Raw genomic sequence first — 21,316 nt, forward strand, 5'->3', positions numbered from 1 at the left:
CTGCACATGGGCCAGCTCTACCTGGGTCAAGGAGGCCCGGGGTTTCAACCGTGGACCTCCCATGTGGCAGATGGATGCCCTAACCACTTCTTCAGTACACTGTTGATGGCAGGAGCAGCAGCAGGTGCAAAGACTGAGCATGAAAAAAACAGAAAGAAAACGTTACCTAGAATATGATGACATAGGCTTTCCAATGGACTCGGGGACATGGCCCCAAGAATGAAGCATAAGGAAACACCAAGTCAGGATGCTGCTTAGAGGAAAGAGCAGACGGGAACCGTGGAAGAAGGTGCAATGTTGGGAAGGGCGTGAGAGAGCGTGGACAGAGAGGATGGAGGTGGCCACCTCGGAGAACCTGGTGCTGAGCCCTAAGCTGAAGCAGGCACAAGTTGGGGCAGGTGTCCTTGGGGACAGGATGTGAAATGGCCCCATTCCTAGAATGACTTTGGGGGAAACGTCTGGCACACACAGAGAAAAAAACAATCTGTTAGAGGCTGCCTGCCTCACGGGAGTGCAGGGTGGCTGCTCAAACGTTTTGGGCTCAGGGCTTTGGGAAGATTTCCCATCTCGCTGTGTGCTCTGTGGAACCTGGCCGAGAGCAGAATTTTTGCCTTTAGGGGAATTGATGAAAACCAACATATTTCTGGCTACAGAAAGTTGACTTTCTGCTGTTTTCTGTTTTCTCCCTACTAGTGATTTGGGTTTATTCATTATGCTTGCTCTTGGCTAGGCCCTTCCTATCTGTCATCTCACCAAATTGGGATAATAATCCCAAGAGTTTGGTATCATTATATCCATGTTACAGGTGAAAAAACTGTCTCCAGTTGTAGAACTAGCCCAAAGACATGCAGCTTCAGGGCCTGGTGGAACTGGGATTCAGAATCAAGCCAGGCTCGTTCTAAAGTCTCCATATATCCTGCACCGTGGACTCCCTTGAGAAACATGAAATGCAATGTATGTGACAACCGTTTTAAAGAAAATAAGGAGTATAACAGTATTTATTCCTTGCCCTCCTGAATTCAGCAAGTTCCTCTTCCCAGGATGCACTGCGCTTGTTCTGTGCGATAAGAAGTGTGAGGAATTTATAATCCAGCTGCGGAGCAAGGACATGTGCGGGCGCAACCAGAGTGGATCTCAAGTGCCACAGGTGTTCGGACCAAGAAGAAGGTACCTGCTGGGGTACACCAGCGAAATCCATAGGGATATGTGATATTTGAGACCACACTTTGTGGACAGATTGGGCTGTTTTTATGTTTGCAGAGTGTGTCTAAATCATCTGCAGCAGCATGTGGCAAATATTTGTCTTGAGTAGATAAAAAACAATTAGAGCAGGGAGAGTCTTATCAAAGCAAGACATTTTCCTCTTTTTTAGGTTACCTCTGTACTAACAAACTGGCCATACTTGCCATTAGAGATAATCACCCTCTCTCATAAAAGAACCTCACCAGCTAGGGAAAAGTTGTTTCCACTTTCTTTTGGGTGAAAAAACATATATCAACATTGTTGTCTTGGAAGACATGCACTTTCTCTTGAAGTCTTAGAAAATAGAATAACACCCTGACTTAAATTCTGAAATCAGAAGACATACTTTTGTTTTTATCTTGAAGTAAGGTTTTCTTCCTATACTGTGGGGAGCCCACAGTGACAAAGTCATTTTCTACGATATTATTTGGGGTCATTGTTCATTCTTTGAGTTCATGTCTCTGGGCTCATAATTATTTTCGCACATTTTATTACAAACATTTAATAGCAACTGCCCATTAAAAATATTGCAGTAGCCTAAAAAATAGTATAAATTTATCTGACATATTATTGCTCTTGGATTATAAACTGGAAAATAATTAAAATTCTTGTTCCTGTTGTAATGCTAATAGGATGATGATGTAGTATTTCCTTAAACAGTTTATATAATTTGGTCCTTTTCTTCATTTGTATGCTTCTTTATTTGCTAGACAGGCTATTTTAAGAGTTTTATTTAAAAGAAATAAATTCTCCCAGCTGTTGATTTAAGAAATCCTTTTACAATGCCATATTAATCGATTTAGCTTCCAGACATATCTTAGCAGATCAGAGGAATTTCCTGGCCACTCCCAGAGGTCTGACCGGTTTTATCCATCTTAATGAAGGTAATTAAGGTTCCATAGCTTACTCGGATCTGGTCCTGGCCCTAAGCGTTTAGTCTCCACCAGAATCTTGGAAGAGGAGTACAAACCATACTGCATTCATCTCTAAATATTTAGTCTTCTCTTCAGCAGGTGCTGCCTAAGCCAGGTAGTTCCAGTCGTCCAAGGGCAGTCTTAGGTTGGCATACCATAGAGAGGCCAATGTTTTAGGGTAATAGGTGCCTTTGCTTTCAAACCCTGAAGATGATGCAGATTCCTATCACTGATTTCAAGAGGATCTACAACACTTTGTGGACATGTAGGGGTGTGGCAAATGCATCTCATTCACCCAACCAGTCAGCACAGTTCCTGTAGCATTTGATTTCCACTGATAGTTACGTAGCCTATGACTTTATACAAAGTTGTCAATTAAAAATGTGCCCAATGTTTCTAAGCAACAGCCAATAGATGCCCAAAGTTTCAGAACCTCAAAAAAATGTTAGAAGTTAACGAAAAGAAGTCTTCATCATAGCACTGGTGACGATCTCCATGGTCATAGTCATTTAGTAAATGTGCTTTGTGCACTTACTGTGGTCCAGGTATGGTGCTTTGGAGGCAGTGTTCAACGAGAAACTGCCTTAATGATACATATTTGCATTTTCCTTGCTACCTCTGTCATCTCAGCTAGTCTCTCAAAGGCCATCTTACTGAAATTAAAAGTCAAAGGGTCACCTTAGGTTTTAACTTGAGGCCCAGTCTTTGTCTTTTCCTGGCTGCACAATGGGCCTTAGCGAGATGAAGGAGGGAATACTTTGCTTAGAGCAAAACGGCTTTCCATTGCAGAACATAGACTGGCACTTCCAGCAAAAATGAAGCCCCAGAGTTAAGTTGTGCCATTTGGTGAACAGAGACCAGAAGCAAGTTATTTGTGGGCATATGAGAGGCTTGCCAAATTTTCACAGCACTCAGTGACAAGATCTTTAAGTGGCATTCAGGCACTTTGTGCCATAGTTTTTTAAATGAAAAATAAAACACACAGGTTGACAGGGTGCAGCAAACTGAAAATGGCATATCCTTCAGGAAAAACATTTGTCCCCATAAACTAAGACTCTTGATAATGTTAGGAGAAAGCTATAGTGGACTTAATGCAGGGTTTCTACCATTGCTTCAGAAAGACAGGAGAATAAGTGTTGAAGCCTTTGTCTTGTCAGTGCCTCCCAGGTCTGCCTGCTTTCCTGCATTCCTGGGTTCTGCTTTTGTCCACTTCCAGCCCTCATGCAGTCTACCAGTCTGATTGCCTTTGATGTGCCAGGTCCTGTTGATGTGATATAAATAAGTCAAGGTGTCTGTCTTTCAGGCCCTCACCCAGTTCCCTCCTGCCAAGTTTGTACTAGGTGCTGGTGGACTGGCACCTGTGTTTAATCATGTAGGCTACAAGTCTTCTTCAGCTGGACCTCATTCATCAATGGGTTGGAAAAGATTTAGGAATGTCAGAAATACTTTTAGGTCAGTGAAACAAAACCATGAAACACTTGTTGGGATGTGGGAAGAGTAGATAAGGGGAATTTGAACTTCTCTTCCCACCATCCTCCTTACAAGCTTCTCCCCATGATGGGAGAAGTTAAGTCATATGATTGATCCAGGATGTCAGTGATTGGGCCATAGGTCATTTTGGGTTTCATTCCCTATCCATAGCCAATGGCGGAAGGCCTTGCATTCCCAGCAAAGGCTTGCTGCACCCCTTGCCTTCTATTTTTTTTTGTCTTTATTTTTTTAATGTTACATTAAAAAAATATGAGGTCCCCATATACTCCCCACCCCCCTCTCCCCACTCCTCCCCCCATAACAACAACCTCCTCCATCATCATGAGACAGTCATTGCACTTGGTGAATACATCTCTGAGCACTGCTGCACCTCATGGTCAATGGTCCACACCATAGCCTACACTCTCCCACAGTTCACCCAGTAGGCCATGGAAGACATACAGTGTCTGGTAACTGTCCCTGTAGCACCCAGGACAACTCCAACCCCCGAAAATGTCCCCACATCACATCTCTTCCTCCCACTCCCTACCCCCAGCAGCCACCATGGCCACTTTTTCCACACCATTGCCACATTTTCTTCGATTACTAATCACAATAGTTCATGACTAGAATATCAGTAAGTCCACTCTAATCCATACTCTATTCCTCCATCCTGTGGACCTTAGAATGGTTGTGTCCACTCCACATCTATATCAAGAGGGGGCTTAGATTCCACATGGATGCTGGATGCAATTCTCCAGCTTTCAGTTGTAGTCACTCTTGGCTTCTTGGTGTGGTGGTTGACCTTCTTCACCTCCACGTTAGCTGAGCCTTGCCTTCTCTTTGACCCCCATACCTTTGCACAGCAGGCCCTCTGGTTTTCCCTACTCACCATGTGGATGGGACACTTGGGCAATGCTCAAGGGTGTGTGGCCTGTGTCTGTGCTCCATGTGGCTATTTTTGCAAAGGAGCTGTTGGCCTGCCCCCCAGAAGCAGGAGAAATTGGAGTAAGAGGAAAATAGGAAACCTCATATTGACTTTGAGCTAAGCTTTGTATCCAGGTGGCTTTGTTTGCCAAAGGACCGCTGATGCAAAGTACCAGAAATGGGTTGGCTTTTATAGTGGGAATTTCATTAGGGGAAAATGTTACAGTTCTGAGGCAATGACATGTTAAAATCAAGGTGCCATCAGAAATGCTTTCTCACCAAAGTCAGCCACTGGTGATCCTGGGGTCCTGCCAGGTGGTGAAGCGAGATGGCAGGTCATCTGTGCCAAGGGCCTGCCTTCTGCTCCAGGCTCACCATCTCCCAGGGCTCAGCTGCGGGTGAACAGGCTTAGGGCTTGTCTCTTTCTGGGCATCCTCAGTCTCTGCTGTTCCAGTTTCTTCCAGAGTTCAGCTGTGGGTGATGAGGCATATGGCTTGCCTTCTCAGCCTTGGGCTGCTCCGTGGTCCAGCCACTTGGGGGCGTCACGCTTCAGCTTTGGCTGCTAGCGATCCTTGAGTCCTGTCATATGGCTGGATCAAAATGGCAGCTTCCTTTCTCTGTCTGTCTCTGTGTGTCTCTGACTCTTTGTCTCTGTATGTCTCTCTGTCTCTGTCTCTATTTATATAAGAACCAGCAAAAGGGCAGAGATCCAACCCAAGTCACACCTCAATGACATAGTCCAGTCAAAAGGGCCCCACACTCACAGGAATGGATTAGTTCAAGAACATAATCTTTTTCTTTTTGGAATTCATAAAAGAATTTCAAACTCTCATTCCCAGCAAGCACTGTTTACCACAGAAGCTCTGGATTTGGAAGTATTCAAAATGTGTCCAGCCCTTTATAAAAACAATGATGATTGTTCTGTGTTTGTCTCCCTCAGCAGGGAACCCCAAAGAAGAAGGTTGAGATTAGGGTACAGCACCAGTATCACTCCTGGCCCCAGGCCAGCAGCTCTGAGTCAAGTAGAGAGTATTCTTGCCTTAGGATGTATTCGGTGCTCACTGTACTTACAGCTTTGGATGAGGCGTGCATCTGCCTAGTTTACCTGGTTAGGTTATGGTGGGGGAATGGCAGCCATGCTTCTGGGCATTTCTTGCACCACCTAATAGAGGACGCTATCATAAAGCACTAAACTTTTTATTGTTTTCAGATTGGAAAGACTCTTCATAAAGTCTTGTAGAGTTAGGAGCAAGGTTTTAATGTGGCAGAAGGGCAGGTTGTGTTATCTAATACTAGTGGGCAGGTGTAGCAGCTGACACTGCCCTTTTGAGTAGGTGAGGACTCTCCAAACTTCTGCTTCCTCTTGTGGTTAGTTTTCTTCTTCCATTTTTCCATTCTTCTCCATTTTTGGTGTTGGAAATGAGGACAGGAGGGTGATTCAGGCCGAGATGATGGGAAGAAATGGGGAGGAAAGCAAAGAGAACAGATATATGTTGGCAGCTTTGTTTATTTCATTAATACCTCAAGCTCTGATTCATTCATACCTCAAGGTTCTCTGGTTGATTAGTTGAAGGAAAAGAGGGCAGAGAGAATTGCCCTACTCACTTGTTTTATGGCAGACTTTGTCATTTTAAACTGTCTAGCACCTACATTCTCCCTCACTACCACCTTCCTTCTCCAACAGGAGGAGGCAGGCATCAGTAATTCCCTCCACGACTTCACAGTCCTAGAAATTTCCCCAAAGAGAAGGAGCGATCAGTTAGCTAATTAGACTTTTCCTCTCCAATATTTGTTAGGCTTCTTTGAAGAAGGGGGTGATTTGAATGTGTGATGAAGGTATTAACTAGGTCAAGGAAAGAAGAGGTACTCTTGTACCAAGGGGGAGAAAGGTGGAAAATAGGAGAGATTCCTGAGAAGTTGGCAGGGAAGTTATTCAGAGCCAGGTGGAGAAATTGTCCTGCCAGTTCCCTGAGATTTCTTCTTGCAGAAGTCTTCATTATTTGATTCTGTCACTTCTCCTCTTTAATCTTCTAAAAGGGTAACAACTCTATCCTATATTTTAACTCAAGTAGTTTATATAGAAAGAAAAATTAAGAGTCTTTCTAGATTTGTTGCGCTAAGTGGATTCCCAGAAGGAGGGTCTAAATCTGTTGGGAAGGGGGATGGTGGTTGAGCTACAAAGTCACGCGTGGCAATCACTAACCTTATGGAGAGCAAAAAGTAAGCTTCAGTCAACTGAAAAAAAGGCCACATGCTCTGGGCTTGGTTCTGTGGTGGATAAATAGACACATTAGACGTGGTCAGTGACCAGTGAGCTTATGAGTGTCTGAACCTTGGAAAATAACGTTATGACAAGATTATTTTTTGTCAAAATGTCAAATGAACAGGTCATGGATGAAAGATTTAAGTATTCAGAGAAGGTAGAGCTCATACCTGTTGCCAGATTTCCTCTAGGTTCTTGGCTATGTGACATAAAAGAATTTAAGGACATGCCAGTTTAGGTAGGCAAGTCATTTATTAAGGAAATGGGAGAAGAGAATAGAAATAGGAGAAAATAACAGATGCCGGGTCCCAGGTATACTTGCGGACTGGTCCAGGCAGAGCAGGAGAAAAAAGGATTGACTTCTGTGCTTGCTTTTTTAAACCGTTAATTATTCCTCCCACTTGCTGATGTTTGGGGGAGGGGTCCTGATTTTTTGCTCTTTTGATTCATTACCCCACCTGTCAATTCTGGGGTAGGGGGGCAATGATAAGGCCCCTTGAGAATATCTGGGGATTTTCTTGATCCTGGATGATCAAGGAAAATTCCCGCGGGTTCCTCCAGCAGCCTTCTGGTGTGTGTGTGGGGATCTCTTTCTCTTAGGATTTCCAGGTGGGATTCCGAGGCCACGAGGCCACGTGTTTCTCTGCCCTGTGGTTATCTGGTCCCAGATCTTCTTTTTGTTCCCTAAACTAGCCTGCTTCACATCCACCTGGAAGAGTTCCAACACCCTTTATTGAAGGGGGCGGGGCTGCTGAGGTGGAAAGTGCACCCTCAGGGGTGGGTAGGATTTATTTAGCAGGGTGGGGGGTCCTGGGCTGGGTACTTTACATATATACAATGAGTGCCATGGGCCCTCACAACAACGCAAGAAAGCTCTGCAGTCCCTGTTTGATAATAAGGAAACACAGGCTCAGAAGGACTAAATGAGCAACCCAAACTCCCTCAGCCATTAAGAGTCTAAAGTCAGGCCCTTCTGACTCGGGAGCCGGTTTCCCTCCAATGCCAGCTTGCCTTTATGGCATGCTGTACAGAGAGAGATGGTGTGGCAGCATTTTTGCAGTGATGGTGGAAACTATATCATAACATATCATTTTGGTGACAGTGCAGTGTCATTTAGGAAAAAAAATGGGTGACAAGTTTGGTAAGACAGGCTGATTGTACTGGGCAAAAGCAGAGAAAGTATTGCCTACAAAGAAGAAATTCCAGGCCAAGAAGGGAGGCAGACAGGTAGCTCTCAGAAGAAAAGATCTATGGCCAGAAAGATTTCATTGACATGGCAAGAAGGTTTATTTAACTTGTAGCATTTTAAACTTGGTTGCTTTTAGTCTAGACCTGCAGCTGAAAAATCTAGTATATTGCTATAGTCAATCTTTATTAAATCTTTCACGTTATCAGTCAATACAGAGAAAATCATAGATTTCCTTTTCTCCACTTTCTAATTTTTGTTGTTTTGTTTTTTGCTACCTTGCGTTCATCCTGCATGCATTAATGAAGTGGTGTGATATGACCCCGGGCTCCCATCTGTTTAATTTTGCTAATTTGCTCCATTTTCAAATGCGTTTCCTTTGCTGCAGGAGCAGCAGCAGAGCATGAAAGCTGCTGAAAGGAATTTCTGTTACACCGCTGGTGCCCCCTCTGGGGACCTTCAGATAATTTTATCCTCTTTCTGCCGTTTGGGAACACAGCCACGTTGTTTGCAATTGAAATATAGTTTTTAAATGTGCCTCCTACTGTGTTTTTATAGAAAGAGTGCCTCTTCTCCTGGAAAATAAAACACCATTGATTGAACCAAGAGCCCTTCGAAAGGACTTTAATTGCTGCATTAATTGCAAACTTCGGGACAAACCAGGGCCAGTAGTAAGCTATTCAGCCTATCCCTGGGCCCTTTTAAAGAAAATGGGAAGCCTTTTGGTTGTGAGAGGCTGGGATTGAGATAAGGAGGTGGGCCTGTGGGAAGCACTACCTCCCTCCAGGCTATGAGCTTGGCATTTTTTTAATTTAAATTTTTTTTTCATCCCTTCCTGTCTCTGATTTGCATTTCCCGGAAAGTCTCTAATGAGTCTGTGCCTCCAGGCCTCAGCCTTTCCTCCTTGGACCTTGATTAGAAGAAAGAGGAGAGGTCGTTGAAATTTTGTAGTTTAGAATTTCTCTGAAAAATAGGTGGCTGGGAAAATGGAAAGACTCTTGTCGTAGTTCTTTTTATTCTGAAGAAGAAGAAAAGTAATTTCCTTTTCTGGCAGAACCTCCACTTGAAGATTCGTTTCTGAATTCCTTTGTTAGTTGGCTATTGGGCTAACTACCCCAATGTGAGTATAGATTGGGAACTACTGGAAGATTCTATAAGTCAGTTTTATGACATTTACCTTGGTTTCTTTCCCTGGGAAAACCACTAATTAAATACTGAGGCCTCTAGATGGGACTAAATCCCACGCCTCACTGGCTTATTCAGAATGGTGTCTTCCTCTTACCTTCTTTCCATAGGAAATTACTGTAGGTGCCATTTATGGCAGGGCTAGGCGTAGGTTTCAGGTTTTAAAACGACACTGGCAGCCACACAGGTTTTCCTGATTTACAATATTATAATACTTATGTGCCAAGCACTACTGCAAAACTTTAAACATATTACCTCATTTAGTCCTCATAGCAACCTTGTGTGGTATGGATTGTTCTTACCCTCTTCAGCAGCTGAGGAAACTGAGCATTTGAGAGTCCATGGTGGAGAGGTCAGGCTGTTTGGCTCCAGTGTCTGGTTTTGTTTTTTGTTATTTGTTTGTTTGGATGTACTGGGAGTCAGGGACTGAAACTGGGACCTCATATGTGGGAAGCTGGTGCTCAACCATTGAGTCACATCAGCTTCCCTCAGTTGGTTTTTTCATTTGTTTTGCCTGTTGTTTGTTTTTGTTTTTCCAGGAGGCACCAGGAACCGAACTCGGAACCTCCCATGTGGGAGGGGGGATCTCAACCACTTGAGCCACATCCACTCCCATGCATTCTTTTTTTTTTTTTTATGTTTATTTTTATTTTATTTTTAAAGAAGCTTTTGATTACATATCCCATGCGTTCTTAACCATTATGCTAATCTAGTACTCTAGAAGACGTTCATCTCATTTAATACTGTCTTGACTATTCATTGAGGGCTGATGATTGTTCATCTTACCTGCTACCAAAGACTTTGTTTCTCTATCTATCTGATCATCTATCTACCTACCTATCTGTTTAACAAATATTGATTGGACAATATTCTGGGCATAAGTGTATTAGGATGATTCTCTATCCCTACATTTGAGGAGATCCCAATCTAGTATGGAAGAAAGATAAGCAAATAGGGTGCCAGAGGATATGGCCATCTAATGCACACTTGGGAGGCCTCATTCAGTCAATTCATTATTTCAACAAAGTAAAGTACTAGTATGGGCCACCCACTGTGGAAAGTCGAGCTGCTTCCCATCTTCAGTAGACTCAGTCTAGGTGGGGGAATCGAACAAGTAAGCAGCAGATTGCAGTTTGATTGATAATTGCTGCGATTATGCCCAAGTGTAAGGTAGGGGTACTGTATTTATAAACATACAAGGCACAGGTGTAAGAGAGGCATGGCATGTCTAGGGAGCAGCAAGGTTATTTAATGTGGCTGGGGAGGAGAGAGAAGAGGTGAGGCTGGAGAGGTGGGACGGGGCATGGAAGGACAGGGTCTACCATCATCAGGACCCTAGCCTATCTTAAGACAATGGGAAACAGGCCTTCTACCCAGCACTGCAGAACTTTACATCCCTTCCACGCTCTCTGTTAACTTTAATTGAAAAGGAGAACAGCAGAAGTAACTGAAAATTAAACAATGATAGAGGACTGCAATTTTCAAAAGTTTGCATATCATTACTTTTATTTATAGCTTGTAGCTACTTTCTTGTAACAGATTGTGAAGGCGAGGGATCTGTATTTGTGTCTATTTCCGGGATATTGGCTCAGCAATAAAAATGTGGTTAGAAAGGAAAAGAGAAGGATGGGGTTAAAAAAAATCAATGGAGGTAAAATTTCTGATTCTTCTGTTGAGAGTATGATCATATTTCAAGGTCATCATATGGAACAATGAGACTTAGAGAAGTTTCAAATATTCACCCATAAATTATCTATCAGCAAGTAATGAGAATGTTACAAAGCTACCCGATTTTTTTTGTTTTTCCCTACTTTTCCGAATTCAAAGAAATGTAGTGGAATTGGATAATGGCTTGTGGAACCTCTTGTTCTTGGATCATTGGTTTAGATAGATCCCAGACTGGCAGTAACTAAAAGTTATTTCAGTTTTATGTTTGCTCAGCAGCTGAAACGAAGTGGGTTAATAGATGCAGTTTTCCTTTTTTGCGGGGGAATGTTCCAGTCGCAGAAATCCCTAGAGCTAACTGGCTTTCCTTGTATCTCCCCAGATGTTTTTCAAGGATGGGCAGAGGCACCTCTTTGCCGCAGACTTCCTCTTACTGTCTTGGAATGAACCGTGTACCAAAAGTGCTGTTTAGAAGCATGAGTCTGATTTTAGTTTATTGTGAAATTCAGTGGGTCAGAAAGTTCTGTGTCCCCAACCAAAAACAGGGGACGAGAAAATTGCGGACTGGATATTCGGAGCTTCCTAAGGGCCTGGGAAAGGCGTGGGTGGGGCTGGGACCAGCTTTCTGGCAGGTACCCTAGAGCTCTCTTTTAGCTCTTGCCTCAGTGATCTACCTCAGTGGTAAGTATGGACTGTAAGCTATTGTGAAAAGTACAGGCTTTATTCAACTGTATGTTACCAGCCCCTGACCTAATGTGTGGCATAGAGCCGGCATTCAATAATTGTTCCATGAATGAAAGATGTCATCAGTGTTTAAATTTGACATATAACAAAACTATAGAAATGAGGAGTCTTGGCATACACTTGTACGTGATAGGAAGGAAAATTTTAGGTATCGCATAGGTATAGACTTAGAGGAATTTAGGACTAAGACATTTCTATATATCTTGTGCATTTTAATTTTAATTTTCCTACCTCCTTCCTTAGCCCAGCTTTCAGCCTTTTCTCTTAAAGCTCTACAAGGTCATTGAAAGAAATGTCCTGTGTTACTTTTTTAGGACAGTTTGCGAAAAACAATCTAGCATGCCTTGAGTCCTTACTGGGAGAAACCACCACTGCTCTATCCTAATCCTTCTCCTTAGCCTTTGTGTTTGTTCGCTGGTCTCCTCTATAAAATCTGTCCACAACCGCAAGCTCCTGCGATGCAGGCCCTTCTTTTCACTCTTCTTTACACTCCCCTAACCAAACTTGATGCCTTCAATCGAAAATCAGGAACAATCTGAAATCAGGAACATATCAAATGACCATAAATACAGAATGTGATTGTTGAAAGAAATGTGCTGCTGCAAAGGCTGAAGTCACTATTCTTTTTTTATAGATGATGCCTATTTTGGCAGACTTGGCAGATACAGAGCTCCTAAGCCTGGGTTTCATTTGATTATCTATTCAAACCTGTCCCAACTTACTTTTTGTTACTTGGTCTAAGGATAGTATCTCCCAGCCCCTGGAGGACAGTAGTAGCAGTTGGGAACAGTGAGGACAGTGCCACAATAACCTGGAGGACCAGGATCTTAACTTACTTTCATTAGAAATTGAGTTTTAAAAGGTGTTTTCTATTATAAACTTTCCTTTGAACTTCTTATGTCACTTCCTCAGGATAAAATACACTGTGAAAGCTCACTAACCTCTCTTAGAGTAAGAAAAGACAACAGGCTATCAGGGAAAATTTTAGATCAAAACCTTTTTTTTTGTTTTTGCTTGTGCTATATATATATATATATATATATATATATATTTTTTTTTTTTTTTTTGAGTACTTGCTTCCACGTACGTGCGACTGTCCAAAGAAATTAGGTGGGAAAAGCCAACTCTTACAGATCTAGCAATCTGAACAGGGAGAACTGTGTTCATTTTGGCAGCACTTTGTTGACTAGATACATTTGTAAAGGATGAAAATGTATTTTGGTCTTCACTCTGTTTCACAATCATCATAGCTTAAGAAGTGTTTTTGCCCAAGCAGAAACACACCCAAGTCAAGTTTTTGTCCTAACTCATCAACTTAAAATTGAGGTTTTGCTGACTTAAAAAGATTGACGAAAAATTCTTCTAATGCAGTGGTGGCATCATAAAAGGAGCAAAGGGCATAAGAGGCTGATGCCATTTTCGTGGACGAGGAATAAGAATTTCATGAGATGAGGAGTTAGCCTACTCTTCCCCTTACCACATAACACACTGGACTCACTGGGGCAGGGCTATGTACAAGAATATGGCTTCCTGATTTGGGGAACAGTTCTCAATAGCACAAAATAGAGCTGTTCTCAAGACATATGGTAGGTCTCTCACAGTCTATCAGAAATAAACAAAGAGCAGAATAGAGACAAAAGAGAGGAGGAGGGAGAAAAAAGATTGAGATACACTGTCAAGTGTTGCATATAAGAATGTATTGAATGTCACTATTATAAAAGGTTTTACTGTAATTACATTTCCTATCTATTTGGATTAGCTCTTCCTAAATTCTTTTCACTTGTCACTTTGGGAAATGCTTCATGTCTGTGAGGTTTATCCTCCCTGTTAAATATCAGCACAGCATAATTCACCAAAATTGGGTAAGAGAGTACCAAGAATGTTTCCTGCCCCAGCAAACCCAATATATCTTTGATTTTTCGAGGCACATAACTATTTTTTCTTCCCATTTCTACCATTAAAAAGCACCAGATACTAGTTTGGTAGTAGATGGGCCATTAAGTCAATGTTCCAAGAACTGGAGAGTGCTGATATGCACTTGAATTATTTATCCCATTTTTGAAAAATGACAAAATCTTTCAACAAAGATGGAATGCAGGCAATTTCACTGAATCTGTGACTGTGATAAAGGCTATAGACAAAAGAATTCTATGAAGTAACAATCTGGACTGGTTTAAGCATTCATATTTCCAAGGTTCTCTCCCAGAGCTGGAACTGCTAAGGCCATGTTTTAGGGCCATGCACAAGGGAATTGAGGCTGATTAATACAAGAATATGACTTGTAGCGCTGGAGACATGTCTTCAGAGCAAGTGGTGATTTAAGGCTCAGTGATTTGTAAGAATGTTTTTGAATTTATAAGAATGTTTTTGAATTTATGGTTTTGTCAAATAACCTATGCATTTTCTCAAGGAAAGAAGGTATGTGTGTGTGTGTGTGTGTGGATGTATTATAATTAAACTGAACATACCAACAAGGAAAACTAATTTAACTATTATGATGACTCATTTAGTTGGCACCTTTAGGTAATGAGGTGCTCTGGATTAATTTTCCTAAGAGAAGAAACATAGCCCTTTAAATGATTAAGCATTTTATCTTCATCAGTTTTTGAATAAAATATTTCTAAGGTACATTATACATCCCCTGCCTCAGTAAATATGCTTGATAATATACAGGGCTAGAATTATACATTTTTAAAAAGAGAGTTTAGAGAAATAGTGGGAGAGTTTGCAAAATTATTTTTCCCTCTTTGGCCCACAGTGTTGTGATCTACAAAATATGGGGCTTGGATTAGATGATCTTCAAAGTTTCCTTCTATCTCTAAGTCTTTATATTTTAAATTTTAGTGTACATGGAAGTCACATAGGGTATGTGTTGAAAATGCAGATACTCAGGTATCACCCCTGGAAATTCTGATTCAGTAGCTCCGGAGTGAGGCAAGAGAATCTGTACACAAATAAGTGCCTAAGCTTTCCCACCTTGTGTGCCAGCTTTGTGGGTCATTCACAGGGTCCTAGGAAATCTCCTTGCTGCCTTGTCCTCATTGGGGTTGAGTTGTGGGGGCTGGTAAGAGCCCAGGTCGCTGAGCTCGGGTTGTCTTTGTTTCTGATCCCTTCTTCAGTATCATCTGTCTGTTGGTTAATGTTAGGTACTGAGGGAGACCAGACACTCACCCTCATTAAATCAGAAACTGTGTATTTGTACGTATAGTAAGCTAGGAAATGTTAACCTTAGTCCTGGTGGGGAGAGGACTTGCCATTGTTTCCTGCAATGTGGAATACATAAATATTGAAATTGCCATGAGAGTCAAGTTACCTAGGCATCAAGATAAGTGGTGCAGTGCTATAAAACCTCTTAACACTTCTCGGTGAGATTTGTCGATTCATTGTACGTATTTCTTTATTTATAAAATTTTTAACATTTTTTATTTCTTTAAAATTTCAAATAGCTTCTTTAGATGTATAGTCATGTGCCATAAAATTCACCCACTTAAAGTATACAATTCAGGGATTTTAGTAAATTTACAGAGTTGGACAACTATCACCATTGTCTTGTTTTAGGAGGTTTCCATCATCTAAAAAAGAAATCTTGTACACATTTGTAGTCTTTCTTGTTTCCACCACCAGACCCACGCACCTACTACTTGTCTCTCTAGATTTGCCTTTTATGGACATTTCCTATACATGGGATGATACTGTATGCAGTCTTTTTTTTTTTTTTTTAATTTTTATTAGAGAAGGTTTATAGAAAAATCATGCAGAAAATGCAGATTTCCCCCCAACCTCTCTCCCCATTATTAACTCTTTGTTTATTGTGGTACATTTGTTAATTTGTCACAATTGATGAAGCAATATTATAATTATACTATTAGGGCTTATGCTAGGGTTCCCTGTGTTGTACAGTCCTATGGGTTTTAAAAAAAAATTATTCTAGTAACACAACCTAAAATTTCCCAATCACTTGAGCCACCTCTGCTTCCTGTTTGTCTCTCATTGTGTTTCCTTGCTGTGTCTCTTTTTTGTCTCATCTCGCTGCATCATCTTGTTGCATCAGCTCAGCATGCCAGCCCATTGTGTCAGTGTGCTGTCTTACTTGTCATCTTTAGGAAGCACTGGGAACTGAACCTGGACCTCCCATGTGGTAGGCAGGTGCCCAGCTGCTTACGCCACATCTGCTTCCCAGAACTTCATTCACTTTTACCACTCAATAATATTCCATTGTATGTCTATACCACATTTTGTTTATATATTCTCCTGCTGGTGGACACTTGGTTACTTTCATCTTTTGGCACCTGTGAAGAATGCCACTATAAACAGCATTATACAAATACCTGTTCAAGTCCTTGTTTTCAGATCTCTTGGGTATATTCCTAGAAGTGGGATTGCAGGGTCTGTATGGCAATTCTATACTTAATTTTCTGAGGAACTACCAAACTATCTTCTACAGTGGCTGCACCATTTTACCTTCTCATCAACAATAAAATGTTCCTTTTTCTCCACATCCTCTCCAACACTACTTTTTTTTTGATAGTAACCATTCCAGTGGGTGTGAAATGACACTTCTTTGTGATTTTTATTTGAATTTCCCTAATGGCTAATGATGTTGGAAATCTTTTCATGTGTTTTCTGGACATTTGTATATCTTCTTTTAAAAAAAAATTAAAGTTAGACTACTAGTTTATTGGGAAATTGGGGAAAAGAACAGAATTATATATCTAAGGTATAGATGCTAGCGTCTCTAGGCAGAGAGAGTATTTGGGATTATTGGGCTAACTTTATTGAAAAATATGGAGTACTTCATGAATTTATGTGTCACCCTTGTGCAGGGGTCTTGCTAATCTTCTATGTATCCTCTGATTTTAGTCTCTTGTGTCTGGAGTCCTTCCCTTATAATAATGTTTTTGAGGTTTATCCATGTGTTAGCATGTATCATCTTGCCAAATAGAATTCCATTGTATGGATATATACCCCTTTTTATATAGCCATTCACCAGTTGTTGGGCACTTGGATTGTATCCATTTTTTTGGCTATTATGACTAATGTGCTCAAGTCTTTAGGTATGTTTCAGTTTCACTTAGGTAGTAGAAATAGAATTGCTGGGTCATATGGTAAATCTGTGTTCCAAAGTGAATGCACCATATTACATTCCACCAGCCGCGTTGAGGGTTCCAGTTTCTCCTTATCCTCAACAACACTTGTTATTATCTGCTCTTTGAACTATAGCCATTCCAGTGGGTGTGAAGTAGTATCTCATTGTGGTTTTAATTTGCATTTCCCTAATAATTAATGATGTTGAACATCTTTTCATGTGTTTCTTATGGCCGTTCTGTATCTTCTATGGTGAAATGACTATATAAATCTTTTGCCTATTTTTAAAACTGGGATTCTATTTTCTTTTTATTGATTTGTAAGAATTATTTATATATTCTGAACACAAGTCCCTTATTAGATAGATGATTTTCAAATATTTTCCACAGTGGGTAGCTTGTCTTTTCACTTTCTTAGTGGTCTCTTTTGAATTTCAAACATTTTCTTATTTTGATTAAGTCCAATTTATTTTTTTTTCCCCTCCTTCCTTTTGTGCTTTTAGGGTTTTATCTATCGCCTTTTGTGGCTTGTTTAAGGCCTCGTAGGCTTTATTTGGTATGAAATGGCCCCTGGTGCTTAGTGTATAGTGCTTTGCTTAAACAGATACAGGATTAATATTTGTGACCTGAATGTACTCTAATTAAAACCTGGCAGTTATCCTTAAGTCTTGAAGATTACCAAAGCTGTGCTGGGTGCACCCACCCTCATGCAGTGTCCAAGCCCTCCTTGGCATCTTTTCCTCATTTTAGTCCCTGCTATCACCAGAACAAGGACATGGAAGTCTTTAATTTACCTTGTTGTTATATTCCCAGTACATTAAGCTTTCCTTGCATAAGTGTCAATGCCCTGGAGGACCCTAACCTGAGGCTCCACAGCTGTTGGAACACAGCTCTTAAGCTTTCCAGGTTCCAGACTCAGATGTCAGGATAGTCATTCACAACCAGGCAAGGGTCCATTCAAAGGGAAAAAAATACTACCTTTGAATTTTGTTATAAGAACCTGCTGGTTGTAGCCAATGTGTATAAAACTTGGGTCTCAATGAGGGCAGATAGGATTGATCTTTCTTTGAAAGAATGCTGAAAGAATCGTATTCCTTTTAGTTCTAGATTTTCCCCTCGGAGTTCATACTTGGAGAAATGCTATCAAGTCCCAGTTTCAGGACTGCCAGATTTCCACTTGGGACTTCTTTTCTCTGGAGTTTAGAAGGCACCTCTTGTTTATAAATAAGTACTGCGCATCAATATACATCATGAACTTAAATTCAGGACATATCTAGGTACAGCTTGTATAAATCAAACTATTCCTAAGAGCAGTAATAACACCTTACATTTGCAATGGTGAATTAGAGTCAACCACATGCTTCCACAAATATGTTATTCTCCCATCTCTGTGAGGAATTATTATTCCTCTTTCATGGTTGTGTGAAATGAGTTGTCAGAAGTCATTTATTTTCAACATAGGGCTTCTGACATGAATTTGGTACTCTTTCCATAGTGTCATGCTTCCTCTTCAAAGTAATAAAACTGAATTATGTAATTATAAGACATTTAGATATGCCTATATTATTAGACTCACAGCTAATCTATAAGCAATCATTTTCATTTTGAATGAAACCTGTAAACAATATATTCACTTTTTAAGACTTAGTTCCTTTTCTAGCTTTATTTCTGAGTACATTATTAAATGTTTAATAAAAATTTAAAAAATATATTAAATATTAAATGCTATGTTTCCTGTTAAGAGAACTGTAGGCATCAGATTGTAGGTGGGTCAGGTTGGTGGTAGGTGGTTAGGAGGTAGGCTTATCCTTTTTGTTGCTAAATTCCTATTTTTCTCAAAGCTGGTTTAGTTCTAGACCATCTGAGGTACCCAGAGACACTTTGCCACCTGTTTTAGATTCCTAGGTGCTAAAAACAGATACCATATGATATGGGTGAAACAATGGGAGTTTATCATTCCCTGTTTTTGAGGTGAGGAGTTCAAAATTGAGGTGTCAGCAAGGCACAGAAGACTATGGCATTGTGGGACTTGCTGCTGGGGATCCTTGGTTTTTCAGGCACATTACAGTGTGCCTGGTGGCAGCTTCTGCTGTCTCTTCCAGGGTTCGGTTGACTTCCAGACTCAGGTAGCTTCCCCTGGCTTCTCGCTCAGTGACCTTCCCTATAAAACCTTGAGTACTAGGACCAAGACCCTCCTGATGCAGTCTGGCCACACCTTAACGGAAGTCACCTCATCCACAGGCCCTCCTTACAGTGAGTTCACACCCACAGGGCTGGATTTAGATTAAGGACTTGGTTTTCTGGAGTCCAGAGCTCCAAGGCACCTCACCGCTCCAGGGAGGAGAGCAAACCAGAATATTTCCAATGTGGTCATAGATTGGCCTCGTGTAGTGGATACTTCATTCCTATTTTTTTTAACTCCATACCAACTTTCCTGCCCGGGATCCAGAAACCGTTCTTAACTATTGTGTCTTTGTCTTCGGTTGCACCACCTGTGGCATTTTGGCGTCCTCAAGTGTGGTCCCAGACCAGCAGCAGCAGTTTGTCAGGAATGCAAATTTGGGCGCTACCGCAGATCTACTTAAGAAACTTTGGAGGTAGGGCCCAGCAATCTGACCTGTGCTTGGACACACCTCCCAGGGGATTCTGATGCGTGCTTAAGTTTGAGGACCCCTGGAAACTGAGGTCAGCTGCCGGGTTTCACTCACTGCCACCTGCTTACCTACATGATCCCTGGGGAAGTTACTTTCTCTCTCTAAGCTTTAATTTTCTAATTTGTAAGCATGGGGAAGGAAATGGTAATTGCTTCTGTAGGAAGTTGTGAAGATAAACAAGGTAATGCATATAAAGTACCTACCAGGTGTCTGGCACATGGGAGCATCCCTGAAGGGAGCTTTCATGGTTGATGCCGACTCCTTCTGTCGTCATTAATGAGACGATGTTTCCTAATCGTCTACCAGTTTTCCCTGGCAGCTTGGCATTTCACTATTCATTTCTAAACCTGAACGTTTACCATGTACTCCATTTCCAACATTATAAAAATGAGACCAGTTTTCACACTAAGATCCTCTGAACTATTTTTAAAATTTTCATTTATGTCTTCCTTTTGTTTTCTACTACCAAACCAGTTTCCCATTTAGGGCAGAACGTCTTCTGAAAATAATATTTAAAGTCTTTGTTTTAGAAGGTTGTCCAAGACATGTTGAAAGTCTAAATAAACAATATATCCTGCTACAATTTATTACTTAAAAAAACTGAGGCTATCTTATATCTGCCTATGTGTGTCTATATAGAATCTATCGATTCTAATATCTTTGTCTGTTACCATTCTTCTATTAGATTATTCTTGTTTGTGTGAGTTTGTTCTTTTTTTTAGAAATTCCATCCACAAACTCTATACTTCCAACAGATTCATGCTGGTATTCAGATGATTGGATCTTTTCATAGCCTTTAATAGAAGTCAGTCCTTGGACTATTAGAATGACCTTTAATGTAACTTTGTCTACAAAATTTATAGTTGTCCTTAAGATTCTTCAGAACTCTTGGTTGGAATCATTCAGTCCTGGTGATTTATTTTACTTTTATTTGTCAATTAGGCCTGGTACATCCTTGCATTTATCATTCTCAGATTTACCATATTTGGACTGCTCACTTTGGAATAGAATTTGTATCCAAATATCCTCTTCAGTACAATATGTGTCAGAATTTTGATTTATTATTTTTCCTATCTTTTATTCATCCATGTACTCATTTTTGTAAGTTCAGCTGATTCTTTGGCTAGCTTTCTGCCAATGATAAATTAAAATAATAATAAAACTAACAACAACAGCCGGAAGCCCTTTTCATTTGTTTTTTAGTATCCTTTTAAACTCTTCAGACTTTCATATGAATTTCAACTGACTTACCATCATTTAAGTAACCTTTCTCTAAGATCGTTTTGGAGAAAAGTCTGCATACTTACGCATATTTATTTCTATGCCCCTCTGCCTCCCACCCCCTGCCATAGTTTAGTGATTCATTATTCAGAGTAGCATTTTAAAAGACTGAGATGTTCTGAATACCATGCCTCTATTAACTTTATTGACCTATTTTCTGCCAGTAAGTATTAACATCCCATGTACTAATGTTGCATAAAACATCTTTCTGACCTTAGGCTCATTTGTCAATCTTTATATGTTACATGTACTGCTTTTTCCTTTTATTTATTTATTTCCTAACTGGACTTGCTGAATGCTTTTTTTTTCTCTTTTGAATTCTTAACTTTAAAATTTTTGTGCTCTTATTTTGCTTGAACTTTCTGTAACACATTGTGACAGTTTATTCTTTTTTGAAACCCAAAAGATTGTTCTTAAACCCATCTATTCCTGCAGGTGTGGTACCCTTTGATTGCTTTAGATTCTCTTTAGATCTCTTGATTAGATTGCTTTTGCCTGGACTACTTCAGTGAGGTGTGACTCAGGTTGAGTCTCCGCCTTCTTGCTGGGTCTGATATAAATGGAGACAGAGAAACATAGAGAAAGGAAGCTGCCATCTCGACCTGGGCACAGGGGAGAGAGGACTGGAGGATTGCTCACAGCAGAAACCGTTGCACAAAGTCCCCAAGAGGCTGGGCCCGTGGAGTGGCTTAAGGCTGAGG

At 40.8% G+C, this 21,316-nt stretch overlaps 1 protein-coding gene and 1 pseudogene across 1 annotated transcript in view; one reads left to right on the forward strand and one right to left on the reverse strand.

The window, feature by feature from the left end:
* Nucleotides 1-21,316, forward strand: part of LOC139437839 (pro-neuregulin-2, membrane-bound isoform-like) — a 68,573-nt gene that overhangs the window by 17,366 nt on the left and 29,891 nt on the right.
* Nucleotides 16,375-16,474, reverse strand: LOC111759604 (U6 spliceosomal RNA; annotated as a pseudogene).

The sequence above is a fragment of the Dasypus novemcinctus genome, chromosome 29 (assembly GCF_030445035.2).
Source record: "Dasypus novemcinctus isolate mDasNov1 chromosome 29, mDasNov1.1.hap2, whole genome shotgun sequence".
NCBI classification, from domain to species: domain Eukaryota; kingdom Metazoa; phylum Chordata; class Mammalia; order Cingulata; family Dasypodidae; genus Dasypus; species Dasypus novemcinctus.